The sequence below is a fragment of the Squalius cephalus genome, assembly GCF_949319135.1.
Source record: "Squalius cephalus genome assembly, chromosome: 20".
Lineage (NCBI taxonomy): Eukaryota > Metazoa > Chordata > Actinopteri > Cypriniformes > Leuciscidae > Squalius > Squalius cephalus.
This window is the reverse complement of record NC_137141.1, coordinates 31,887,041-31,900,929: the sequence shown is the minus strand read 5'-3', so window position 1 is coordinate 31,900,929 and position 13,889 is coordinate 31,887,041. Positions and strand designations below refer to the sequence as shown.

General features: G+C 37.0%; 1 protein-coding gene across 1 annotated transcript in view; it reads left to right on the top strand.

The window, feature by feature from the left end:
* The window catches only part of LOC307147641 (leucine-rich repeat and fibronectin type-III domain-containing protein 2), a 116,951-nt gene that overhangs the window by 36,972 nt on the left and 66,090 nt on the right, over window positions 1-13,889 (top strand). The window contains exon 2 of the mRNA XM_079852538.1: window positions 5,430-5,567. The gene's annotated coding sequence lies outside the window, so the exon portion shown is untranslated. The remainder of the gene's footprint in view (window positions 1-5,429; window positions 5,568-13,889) is intronic.

Genomic DNA, 13,889 nt, shown 5'->3' with positions numbered 1-13,889 from the left:
AACAAATGCATTTTTTTTTCACCCTTTCTTTTGTTAACAATATTGGTTAGGTTTAATGAAATGTGCAGCAGTTTGTGAGAGTCATTCACAGCAGTAATGAAGGTAAAGTCTTCAGTGAATGATTACTTATAATTAGTAGAATGTCTAAAGTGGACCATCAAATTAAAGTGTAACCAAAAACAGTCATAATGTTCAGCCTTAACTTATAAAACAATAAACCCTCCACACACACACATGTTCCAGCCTGCTCTCATGAGAAAACTGGGGTATTTTATTAGATGGCGATTTCTTATGAATTTGCTTGATGTGTTTCTTAGGAAAATCTTTGATTCTTTGTTCAGTAGGTTTTTAGTTCATGTAAGATTGGAGGATTACCTTGAGCCCTAGTTGGCGGACAGTAATGGCTGGCCCAACATCATTCTTACTGATTTTAAATGATCAGCAGGTGAAAGGGTCACACAGTAAAGTAGTGAGGTGGAGCAAGTGAGGTGAGCCGTGTAGGGAAAGTTGCATTATTTTGTGTCCAGAGCATCTGTGTTCTCTCTGAAAGAAATATAATTTGTAAATATTGTGCGTATTTGAATGTGCTGTTACAATGATTCTTTAGAAATCACACAATATGTTAAATGAATTTGAGGTTTTTAAACATTTAATTAATATCATAGATAAACACAATAATGTCTACTGCATTCAATATTCTCTGGACCTCTTAGGATTTGTAAGCATTTGAACATATTTGAAAAGGTTTTGCATATCAGAATTGGCCTGTCAATATGTTTACATTGCACTGTACGATACCTACGAATACTAATGAGATCACTTTTGTTATACGCATTTCCATATAATAGAGCATCTGTGTTTTTTCAAGCAAGAATAGCACACATCACAATACTGAAGACAAGGGAGAAACATCTCAGCCGGTGGCTATAGCAAACAAAACCAGGAAAAGCTGTTTTGCCAGTCATGTTGAATGACAGATTCATTGGGAAATTGTTTGAATTATGGATTCTCAAGGAGTTTCCTATGCCTGAGACTACTGACAAATCCGGCCTTGACACTTGCTCTGTAGGGTTTCTGATTGCAGAGTCAATAATAAAATGAAAAGCAGCCAGTCTGCCTTATCCTGTGAGATTGTAATGGTGCTTATTAAACATTCCCTGAAGGGTGCATGTTGTGGCAGATGTACAAGGTGTGTTGCTGAAGCATGTAATGTAAGCAGTATTTCCCTCGGTGCGTTTCACAACTACTACGCCATTTTTGTAAGCATTGACAAGTGATTTTTATATTAGAGTGATTAAGTTTCTGAATTAATTATTGTGATTAGTCAATTTCCAAACATCACACAAGAGCGTACTTTCTAAGTGGTACCTTTGCTTTTGTAGTTTGATCTGGCTCTGAGATAAAATGCCACAGTTGAGGTGCAATTTCAATCAGATTACAGATTATCCAGACCCGATTCGAGAAATGAAATCTGTTAGAACTAATCCAACAATATAACTAATCAGCTTACTCTTTGCCTCGCTGCGCATGCAATATGGCTTGCGATAGACATGTTTTCAGTGAAAAAGAAAAGCAGGATGAAAGACAATCATTATGACAAAATGATTTCTAACCTCAAATATTATGGTATCTGAGTGCTTTTCTTCAAAACCCAATGTATCAAGCTCAAATGCGTGCCTAAATATTGCATTTTGTCGAAATGAGCGAGTCAGTAGGTCACTATGGTAAAAGATTTACAGTAATTGGCCTATCATGAAGGCCATCACTGTGTGTGAAGCATCATATCATAAAATTAGATCTCTGGCCAAAAACTACTCCATCATCACTCGTGAATATTTCAGAGCCCCAACATAACTTGGCTGTTTGCAAATTTGATCTTACAAGTGTGTAAAGATATGCCTCAGAAATCATACATATTTATGCCGTTTCGTTTCTGCGCCTCGGTTATCTAAAATGATTCCCGGGTGTGGATGCTGTGTAGTATCACATCTCTGGGCAAAGCTTTGCCAGCAACATTACTAATTACTATAATTAATTCTCTCTGTTTGGCATCTGTGTATGTCACCTAATTAGCAGACGTGGTTCTATTCACTCATATTTCAATGGCTTGCCTTGTAAAAGAAAGGGTAAATTAGCTGTGCAATAAGGCTCTTTTGACCCTCTCATCCTTGAAAGGCAATGACAACATATTTTCAAAGAACATATGCAAGATTGGTTCATTTTTTTGATCACGGTGTCCAGCTTTCATCTGAAAGCTGTGAAGGTGATGACAGAATGTGTTTTGTGAACATATACTTTGAAATGACTGATGAAAGGTTCTGTCTTATATTGATAACTTATTGGCCTTTCAATGTTGTGCTGACGGTTTCATTCCTTCATTTATCACATGATCTTGACTTCAGAGAGATGTGTAATGGAGAAACAATGAAGGGAAGAGACTGTTATTATGAAGAATCTCAATAACTGCTGGATCTGCACAAGTGAGCAACTTCAAATTCTGTTAAAGTTCAATGCACTATATTTAATTGGCCATTAATAATAATGTCATATTGAGTCTGTAATGCATGTAGAATTAATTTGATGAAGTCAGGCTTTTGAACGTACGCAGTACTTTACTGTGTGTGTGGATGGCCTTATACGTCTGCCACCACAGAAGATAATTTTCGACCAACCTGAATTAATATATATTTATATATTATTTATATATACAAATTTAATTATTCACAGTACACACACATATATTATTAAAAACAAACTTTTATTTTGGATGCGATTAATCGCGATTAATCTTTTGACAGCCCTAATATATATATATATATATATATATATATATATATATATATATATATATATATATTAATAATGATCTTTACTTAATATCCTAATGATTTTTGGCATAAAAGAAAAATCGATAATTTTGACCCATACAATGTATTGTTGGCTATTGCCACAAATATACCACTTGTGACTGGTTTTGTGATCCAGGGTCATCACATATATGTAAATATTTTGAGAGTGTAAGGAGACCGACTTGGATCATTCGCTGTGCTTTATGGGAGTGGGCGGAGCTAGAAAACTCTTTTTGCAAGTGTTGCTTGTGGTGACTCTCTGATTTATTGGAGTTTTCTGTACAGCATCATGGGTAATGTTGTTTTTCACCATGAATTCAGCTCCTAAAAACTATTATTTTAAAAATGAGTCATATAATGCAGGCTAACAGCTTCAAAAGAAGCAAATACCATGGATTCACAACCTTGTAGCTCACAGTAGGGCTTTAAAGTTTTACAAGTTATCATTAAAAATCTATTTCTCTGGACAAAATGAATAGTTTACTTCTAGACTCAGATCTATAACTATAAATTATGCATAATGACATGCAACTCAAGTTAAACCAGATCCTAATCCTGACCCTAATGCAGTTAGTTAATATTACTGTATTAAATGCATAATTACAGTATATTTCATAATGATTCCTTAAAATAAAATAAACTCAAATCTTGCTCGTTGTTAATTATATATTAACCGATGTGTACTAATGGGACCTTATTATTAAGTGTTGCCAAATTATGATTCCTGCATGGAGAATGAAGTAAACACGTACAAAACAATCATTTAGACTGAATAAATTATATCTAGAGACCAGAAGGTCATAGAAATTTTAGGTGGGCTTTTGGTCACCTATTGATTGTTCAGCAAAGCTTTAGCAGGCCTAAAACATTATGCAAAAATCCAAACTACTCCAAACATCTTGGCAACAGCATGACAACACCCTGGCAACCACCTACAAGTTTTACACTTGCTAGCGCCACTCACATTTTCTTCAGATAATATCAAAGTGTAGTTATATGCTGATACAATTAATTAGAATATCTGAGGTGAGTCTTCACCTCACAGCAGAGCACTGTAATTGTGTTTGACTTTCACCCCAATGATAGATTGCACACCGTCATAAAGCATAAATCATGTTTGCCTGCAGGTGTGTCCTTGATACTGCATCATATTTTGATGAGGCACTTCAGTGTTGCCTTGTAATGTTTCATACGATAAAATCAATGTATGTTGTATACAATTGTCACATCCATATGAAATGTTCCCTATGTTTAACGTTTTAGAATATATCTTTACGATATACGTTTTATAAGAGCAACGATGAGCAGTGTTTAAAGAGAACAGGAATAAATCGTGTCTCATTCTCGGCTTATCAGCACAGCGGCATTTGATCGGAACATCAACATGTCATGGCTAATACCAAAATAGAATGTGTTGCGTATGACACTTTTTCATGAGATACGGTGAACATCCACATCAATGAAACACATGACAACACAGAACAGACTATAGCTTCAGATAGGTCTAAGTGACATTGATAACAGCAGCATTATCACAAACGTGTGAATCTCTAGCTGGATAATAGTCCCTGAAAAGAAAGGCAGTGGCAGATAACTGGCTTTTTTTTTTTTTTATGACTTTTCTTGAACAAAATAAAGAATAATAAATAAAAAATAGTGTGTGATAAATGGTCCATGCTATGAAAAGGCATTTTTTTTTTTTTTTTTTTTTTTTACTAAGGCTCAACTATTAATTCTACCTATATCTGTCTAGAATTTACTAAATCGTGATCTTGCTCTTAAAAAAGTAGTGTGGTGGTACCTTGGTACAGGGCAAAATGGTATATTCCAAGGAACTGAATGATTAGCATATTCATATGCATTGGCATTGAACGATTACCATATTTATGTTCATTTGCATTTACATTGGACTCCAAGGAAAACCATGTCAATTCAAAGTCAAGGCACATTTATGTAGCATGTTATATATGTTTAAAAGCAGCTACACAATAATAAACAGTTAATAAACAATTAAAATGTTAATTAAAAATGTATCAATTATGTACAGTAAACACATTCATTTTCGGCTGTAAAGCTGCTCTACAGAAAATGGTAGTGTCATTATGCAGCTCAATTTGATTCATCTGAATTACTTCAATGACAGTTATTGAACTGAATTGGAACAGTGTTGCAAAGTTCATTGATTATGAAACAAGTTCAATTTCAGCTATGAGCAGCCTTAGCAGAAAACATAAGTGTCATGATTCAGCTACAGCCATTTCAATGTTGTTTCAATTCAGTTGAATTCACAATGAAGCAGATGCATATTCTGCACACCAATTAAATTAAGATAATCTTGATAATGTATGTCATGAGGCCAGTGTTACTAACAGTGTGTTTTGGTGATTTTTGGTAGAGGTGCACATGACCAGATAAGCATAGAAGCTGTCGACTTGGACCATTGGCATAGTGTTTTTTTCATGGACAAACTCAGCTAAAAATTTCATAAAGTTCCGATAATGTAAAAATCTAGTTTTTAAGATCTAGTACCACAGCTTTTGAAACACATGTTCAGATAAATGTATTTTCCCTGTCTTGCAGGTGAACGAGTGACCCAATGAAGTGGAATACTACTTTATCGGAGTGCTGGAAGAGAAGTCACCTTGCCCCAGTTCTCCGAGAGCACAGGGAGAGAGACAGACATCTCTGATTGTTTGTTGCCAGTAGGGAGACGGGAAGGTCAGTAAACAAACTAGACTGCATTTCTCCTGCCGCAGTGTGTCATTTTGCCTGATGTTCAACTCATGTCAGCACAGGAAGAGATGTTTGGAACCCTGCTTGATATATCAGCGATTGACTGCTGTCAGTGTAAACACTGCCATTTGAAATGCCAGGAACGCAACCTCAATGAATACAGATTAAGATTTTAATCATTTTGATCTTTGAGCAGAGCTGATGCAGGGTTAAAATCTACTTTTATACTATTCATAACAAAACTGATAAATTATTCGGAATACTGCGTAATAGGCTGCACAAGTAAAACATATTTAAAGGGGCTATGTGTAAGAATTTTCATGTATTAATCAACATTTTATTGGAAATGTTTCGTTACAAGCTGTTCACCTAAGACCTTCCCTAAATTTCTAGATTGTCTATGAAAGCATGTAGACAGATTTTTATGAAAGACTCTGGACATTTTTGCCAGGAAAATCAAAAGAATATGACACATTATATGAATGCTTATACAATGTTCGGGAAAATGCCGAAAGAGCTTCTGTGCTGTAATGTCACTGTGTAATGCAAAGAAAAGAGATTCAAACTGTAGTCTCACATAGACAGATCTTTATACATTTTAGTCTCAAATCAACTTTATACAGTGATCTATCATAAAAGTGTAATTTTAATGACCTCATCTATTGACATGCCTGTGAATTGCACAGCTTGTTTTCTGACCACTGTCATTTTTGTTGTGTTTATTTTGTTATAGAGAGACAAGAAAAAAAAATGCAATACAACATGATGAGGTGCTGTAATTTAGCAAAAGGGATGAAATAAGAGGTTCAGCATTAAAATCCAGAAAATATTCTTGCTGTTGTAAATGTCAATGTCTTGCATAAATGACCTTGACTTACAATTGTAATAAATAAATATGGTAATCGTTCAATGCCATGGCATATGAATATGCTAATCGTTCAGTGCCTTGGAATATATCAAACTGCCCTCTAACACCTACCATGGCACCACAGTGCTTTTTTAAGGACAAAATCATGATTTAGTAAATTCTAGACAATTATAGGTAGACTTTATGGTCAATCCTGAGTATATATCCTGAGTGTGTCTTTCCATGGCATGGGCCACTCTATTATTAATTCATTCATTTATTTATTACTCTTTATTTTTGTTCAAGGAAAATCAGTTTTCAACACTCCCAAAGCTTCACAGTTTTGTACCTCTTCCTGGTTTGACATTTCATTCAGTAACATTAGGCAGTTTTGATTTATTTGATGATTGCGTTATTTACACATGCATCTGCTTTCATATGCTATCGCTTGTTTCTGCTTCTTTTTCGCCTGTGTTTTGATCGGGAGATTCAGTACTCTTTCAGAAGATGTGTAATTGTGCCCCCTACCACATAACAGTGAAAATACGGGAAGTGTTTTCCATCAATGGTGGGTAAAGAGTTAAAAGTGCTGCTGCAAAGGTATTACTTCTAAGCGAAGAACGAAAAATAACTGTGCAGTGAGTATATTGGGGCATTGAATCACGATCAGGCTCTTGTACGTTACAAGTAATGCGTTGCTGGCTGCAGTTCACTTAACGGCCACCTGTGTCGCAAATAACAAGGGTTTCTGAATTCTACATGCAGCCCCTTTAAATTGGAATTGCAATACTAAATAGTGTGATTAATAAACCACACAAGGCAATTTAATTCAATTAATTTATCATCTACATATTGTCTACTGCTTGCAAATAAAGAGGCAGCAGTCTGTTCTGCCATCCTGATATAATGCTTTTAGAGCAACTCACTATAGGTGCTTGCTTGACACAAACTCCATCTGGAATTGCTGCTAGTTCAATTTATGTGGTGTGGTTACAACATGCATTGCCAAAGACTAACTCTATTTTCATACTCCTATTATTCTATACATTTGTGGTTGTTATATACAGTTTTATTGTATTAACAAAGTATATTTAAGTTGTCTCTGTTACAAAAAAAAAAAAAAAAGTATCAAATCATATTGTCCTTGTCATAACACCAAAAGGACGTTTTGAGTCCACTTTCTGGTTCTGTAACAATGTGAATGCAATGAGAACGTCTTGGTTACGTATGTAACCCTAGTTCCCTGAAGAGGGAACGAGACGCTGCGTCGAAATGCTGCGGGTATGCCCCTGCGTGATTGCGTCATGAAGGATGTATGGAATCAGTCCAATGGCGAGACAGAATGTCATAGGCGGGTGACATCAACGACCAGGAAACTATAAAGCACCCCTGAATCACAACAGCGCTAGCTTCTGATAGGCTGAAGCAAGTCGATCACGGGAATGCCGAGAGTATGGCAGGGCGAGGCACCGTCTCGTTCCCTCTTCAGGAAACTAGCACTCTTTGAAAATAACTATTTGAATGAACATAAAAAAAATCATGGAAAGGATTTCCACATGATTAACTTGCTTTATTTCAGCATTATGCAATTCTGTTATTCCAATTTAATGTACTTACGTTGGGTCAACTTAATTTATTAAGGATGATTCAACTTATTTACTATGGTTGGGCACAGCTTAATTTAATAGTGTCAGCCTGAGCCCAACTTATTTGCAATGTTTTGGACCAACTAATTTACTTAATTTGCATTCAACTTAATTAAATATAGTTGAATCCAACTCATTTAATATTCCATTAATTTTATTGACACATAATTAAACTGATAGACTATAAATAGCTATCAGCTAGCAGTAACACATATTAGCATCTTAAATGGTAAGATTTACATGTTCCTTCAACCAAAGCATTTGAAAGTAACTGAATCAGTCCACAGCCAAACAAAATGCTCCACTCTTCTCCACAATGGTAACCCACTGTAATTTAAATGGTTCTAATAATTCCAATGTAAGTGAACATTAAACACAATTACACATAATCAAGTCTTCCCCTTTTCTCATTTTCTCAAAAAAAAAACAACATAAAATAACACTTAATTTTAACATTTATTCTCTCTTAATTCAACCATATGTAAAGCATGCTGGGAACTAACAAGCACCGCCAAGTTTTAGTTAATGCAACACAAATCATTCAAGTAATCCAACACAAACGGATTAAGTAAACTTAAATTTTACATATAAGCAGATTGAACACAATCAAATTAAGTTAGGGCAAAATGGCAGTTGGCGTCGCACTATACTGCCACCCTCTGGATGTATTTTTTTACTTAACATAAATGGTTTGTGTTTAGACAACACGTTAGGATTTTGTACTGTTAAGTTGAGACATAATTACATGGACCTTAATAGAAAAAAAAACATTTCAAGTCAACAAACACAATTATTATAAGTAAACTAAATCTAAATATATTATGTAAAGTGCACAACCTTCCTCGTTCATTTTTTTGAGTGAGGGTTACATACGTAACCGAGACGTTCCCTTTCAAGGGAACGAGACGCTGCGTCGAAACGCTGTGGAAACACTAATACCCATGTCGCCATAAGAGCAAATGTCACAAAAGCACCTGCGACCCTGGAGTGGAGCTGAAGTCAAGATCATAGAACCTCATGAATGTGTGCGGTGAGGACCAGCCTGCCGCATCACAATCACTTATCCGCAGGCCACTCAATGTTTAATTTTTCTACAGCACGAGTCAAAACCTCCACTAGCTCCTCACATGCAGGAGAATGAAGTGACGAGTCTTCTGTATCTCCTGTACCGATACTAACAACATCCAGCTCCTCAGAACTGGATAATTGCAGCATCGGGGCCTCAGCCTGGGCGGAAGAGACCGCAGAGCGTGCTTCCAAACCCTGAACTGAGGCACTGGATCTAACAGGTGAAGGCTGAGATAGGGCTGGGCCCGTCTCAAACCCCGCTGTCAGATCCATTTGCAAACCCCACGTCTGAAGTCGCCGCTCTGCCTCAGCAGGTCCCTCGTGCCGCGGGGAGCGCGAACCGAACCGCCAACCTCGAAGAGCGGGGGGCGCAGCGTTCTTAATGGTAAACGCTCACAATCGGCCCCCTCGAGAGCTGACTGGGCATGCTGCTCTCCCAAACAAACAACACATAGTTGGTGTGTATCCCCACCCATGAGATAATGAGTGCAGGGATGTACACACTTCCTACATAGCTGTTCGCTCGCCATTTATATATAGATATAATGAATATACAGTATGTGACAAAACTCCTGCCTAGTTGCAACTAAGGACAGACAAAACACTTTTCAGACAAAGATTCACACAGAGCGCTTGCTGAAGGCATAGAAGCTGTTGTGATTCAGGGGTGCTTTATAGTTTCCTGGTCGATGACGTCATCCGCCTATGACGTTCCAAACATGATGCAATTTGGAGACAAAACACATCGCTTGCCAGTTTGTGCACACCCTTTTGAACATGAGACTTGCTGTTTCAGTGTGATTTTTATGTTCTTTTACCCTTGATATCTTAGCAGCAGGAATATGATGTTTTATGTCCAAACATTTTAAATCACAATCACAGTATTTGTCAAAATAATGATTTAAATGATGATGAAATGTCTTGCAGAAATTACCTTGACCTACAACTGTAGGGGAAAACAAATAAATAAATAAATAAATAAATAAATAGATAAATAAAAGATTATAATGCGCAGACTGACACATTTATTTCAGTGGACTATTATTGAATTGGTTACAGCTTTGAACACACTAGTACCAATAATGGATTTAAAGCAGCTATTATCTGATAAGACAATTTATTTCGTCAATATGAGGAAGACGCTGTATATTAGTCCATTCTCAAAATCAAACATTGCTACTGTACCAGTACACCATTACAACCTTCCTCAGATGCCTATCTTTTTGCCAACAGACTGATTTATTCAGTGGATTGGCTAACAAGACTGTGTTAAGTGCATATTGTGTAAAATCAAGGCACTTCTTATTTCATATTTAAAAATAATGTATTTTGTGACATCTGTATTCCACAATCCACATTTCAATATGGCTGGCGACAAGTTCTTTGAAACAAAAACAAAACATACTTTGCCATTCAACTCATATAGTCAGTGTGTGACATAATGGTGTATTGTTTAGATTAGTGGTTTTCAGATCAGCCCGTCTCTCTTATGCTGGTTTCATTGTACGATTTTGGCCTGTCCCGGACAAAAGATGACCAATCTGTGGTCGTGGCTCCTAAACGGTGGCCCTACGTCGTACAGTGAGAGAGGTTCTTGCAACTAAGGATAGCCTGCAATCATTTTCTGAGAGTGTCAGAAATTCAGCATGATTATCTCACTCTGTGTTTGCTGCTACGATCTACTTCTACTACCTATGATTCAATACGTGTCGTACCCAAGATTATTAGATCCATGTCATGCAGTGTGATTTGTAATGATCTTATAGGATTGTCTGTAGCATGCATTAGTGACACCTGATTCAGATCATCAGCTCATTAGGAGATAACTTCATGAGCTGAACTAAAGGTGAGTCTCAGTCAGCTCGTTAGCTCCCTAGCTTGATAATCAGTGTATCATGGGCACTGGTAAGGACTCTGGCTCACTGGGATCCCAATCACATTGGGATGTTGTGATTACTCAATTTCCGACAACATGACTTTGTACATCTTCTACGTAGTATGTTTTTGCAGTGCGTTGTGAGATTTTTCAGGAAGCGAACGTTCCAGTGCACTGGAAGGATTTTGCAATTGAAACAGCTTTTAAAATGGCCGACTCCCTGATCAGTGCCCCGACTACTGAATTAAGGAGCTGATTGAGACGCACCCTCAGGCCCTGTTTACACCTGGTATCAAGATGCATTTTGGTCGATCTGATCACATGTGGACGACGCTAAATACAGGTGTAAAAAGGGCCTAAAATGAAAGTTTTGAGCCTGCTCACTTTCGACTACTTCTAGAGGTAGTTGAAAACACATCATGTGGTCGAATGTGTTCAAACAGCCACAAAAGACTGGACGGTCTACTCTCCGTCTACTCTCCATCTACTGACCTAATGCGTAAACATTATGGGAAGCACACTTGACAAACTTTATTGGCTAAAGACTCAAGTTTGTTTTAAAAAGACGAAAAAAGCACCAAGCGCAATGTTCTCTCACCATTCCTGATTTATAACACGTATTCACCGCGTTCGGCTGGTCTTAAGGCTGTCAGAGCAGAAATGAAAGCTACTGCTCTCCGTATGTTTTTCTTTTGTCTCTGTTCGTGTTCATATGTAAATTGCGTGAGCTTATTTCATCCATTAGATCGAAAGATCCCATACATTTACCCTTCCATAGACCCTCCCCTTGAAGAAATCACAACAGAAGTGGTTGAAAGTGGACAAAAGAGACGGATTAAAACACCAGGTGTAAATGGTATGTGTCTCCCTCGTCTACTTGTGATCCGATCGACCAAAATGCATCTTAATACCATGTGTAAAAAGGGCCTCAGTGTGTCATAAATGATAAACATACAAAATGTGCAGATCGATTGGTCCTCAGGATTTTCACAGGTTTAGATATCATTTTTGTTGTTTAACAATTTTTTTGTTTCTAGTTCCAGATGTTTTATTTTGATGGTATTAGGTATTGGTTTATTGGAAACTCCAGCAAAGGTTTTATAAAACACGTTACTATTGCAGTGGTGATTGCATCTGGTTCTTGTAGAATAAAGACGAGTCGCGACAGGAAGCAGTGGGCTTTAATTGCCTCCCAACAGATTACTGGCTCACAGAGAAAGCGGGTTAATTGTGTGGGCTGGAAAAGCCATTTCATGACCTTTATCAAGCATTACCAAACACAACATTTTGAAGCTTTAATGTTTACAGGTTTGCCTCCTAGTGTGCATGAAATGAGTTGGCTAGCTTCCAAAATAAAAAGGCCACTCCTTCTATATAACATTAATTTGTAAACAAAGTGACACACAGCACATTATAAAAATGGTGTATCCATATACGGTCAGGTTTAATATTTATTATACAGCAGCAGCCATATAATACAGTTAGTTGGGCTTGCTTACTCAAATATTACTAATACTACTGGTCATTGCACACAAGCCATCCCACACCATTTTTTGCTCTGGATACATTTCTGCAGAACTACAAAAACGTATACATTTCACTGAAGTCTCCAGCTGAGTTGACGACCAACTTTGTTCTTTTTTACTCAAATTATGATTACAGGGGCAGAATATCTATTAATAAAGACTTATTTTCACATGGTACCTTGCACAATACTATTTCATGATCTCAAAACACGTTTAACACAGTTCATGATTTGTAAACTAATGCATTTTGACATTTGCATTACATAACCAGCGCCATATGCATCACTTTTATGATGTAGTAAACCTGCTTGCCATATGTATTAAATGTGCTCAGTAGCTCACCTGGCAATTGCACTTGTGACATGCCACAAAAGAACTAAAAGCCACATATAAGGAAGATAAAATGGCATGGTTGCTTCAGTAAATGTGTTTTATCTCTCGTTTGCTTTTGCTCAAACTATCGGTTAGGTTCAGGGTATAGGGTTTAGTATTGGGGGTTAATTTCAATGCAATTGAGCATTTAGCTTTCAGCACATTCTCCAGGAATTTTATTTCCAAACTGCCCAGATTCGTGCATTAACCAACTTGATACAGTCGTGTTTAACTATTTTGGAGAAAATTAAAAAGAAAAACAATGAAGTTTGGCAGAAACGCAACTACAATCATGTATTTCCAGTGAGTCTGGGTTGGATTTTCACCTACCAGATGATAAAATGATAAAATAGACTTAAGTGTCAAAACAGTGTTAAAAGTCATTAAAAAACGCACATCAAATTAAGACACATTTAAAGACAAAATAACACACTATTAAATTATTAAACCTATCACACGCCATCTGACAGCCAGATTTCTGTGTGCGGTGTTTCAGATGTGTGCGCTTAGAAAACCATAATATCAGAATTTAGACTGATAGATTTACATTTACGGAAGACGCTTTTATCCAAAGCGACTTTCAAGGTACACATTTACATTCATATCACCTCTTGCTTTCCCTGGGAATCAAACCCATGACCTTGGCGTTGCAAGCACCAACACTCTACTGTTTGAGCTATAGGAAAGACATTTAACTTTCAATGTCAAGTGAGCGGGACCGCGATATTAGAGATGATAATCAAAACCAAACAGATGCTTTGTTAGTTTTTGGAAGAATATCTGAGGCACGAGCTGTAAAGGCTCCGCCCACTTCTGGAAAGTGGGACGGGGAGCAGCAGCTCATTTGCATTTAAAGACACATGCACGAAAACAACATGTTTTTCCTTTCACTCAAAAATGGCCCTTTACAACATGGTATAATACATGATCTGTGGGGTATTGTAAGCTGAAACTTCACAGACACATTCTGGG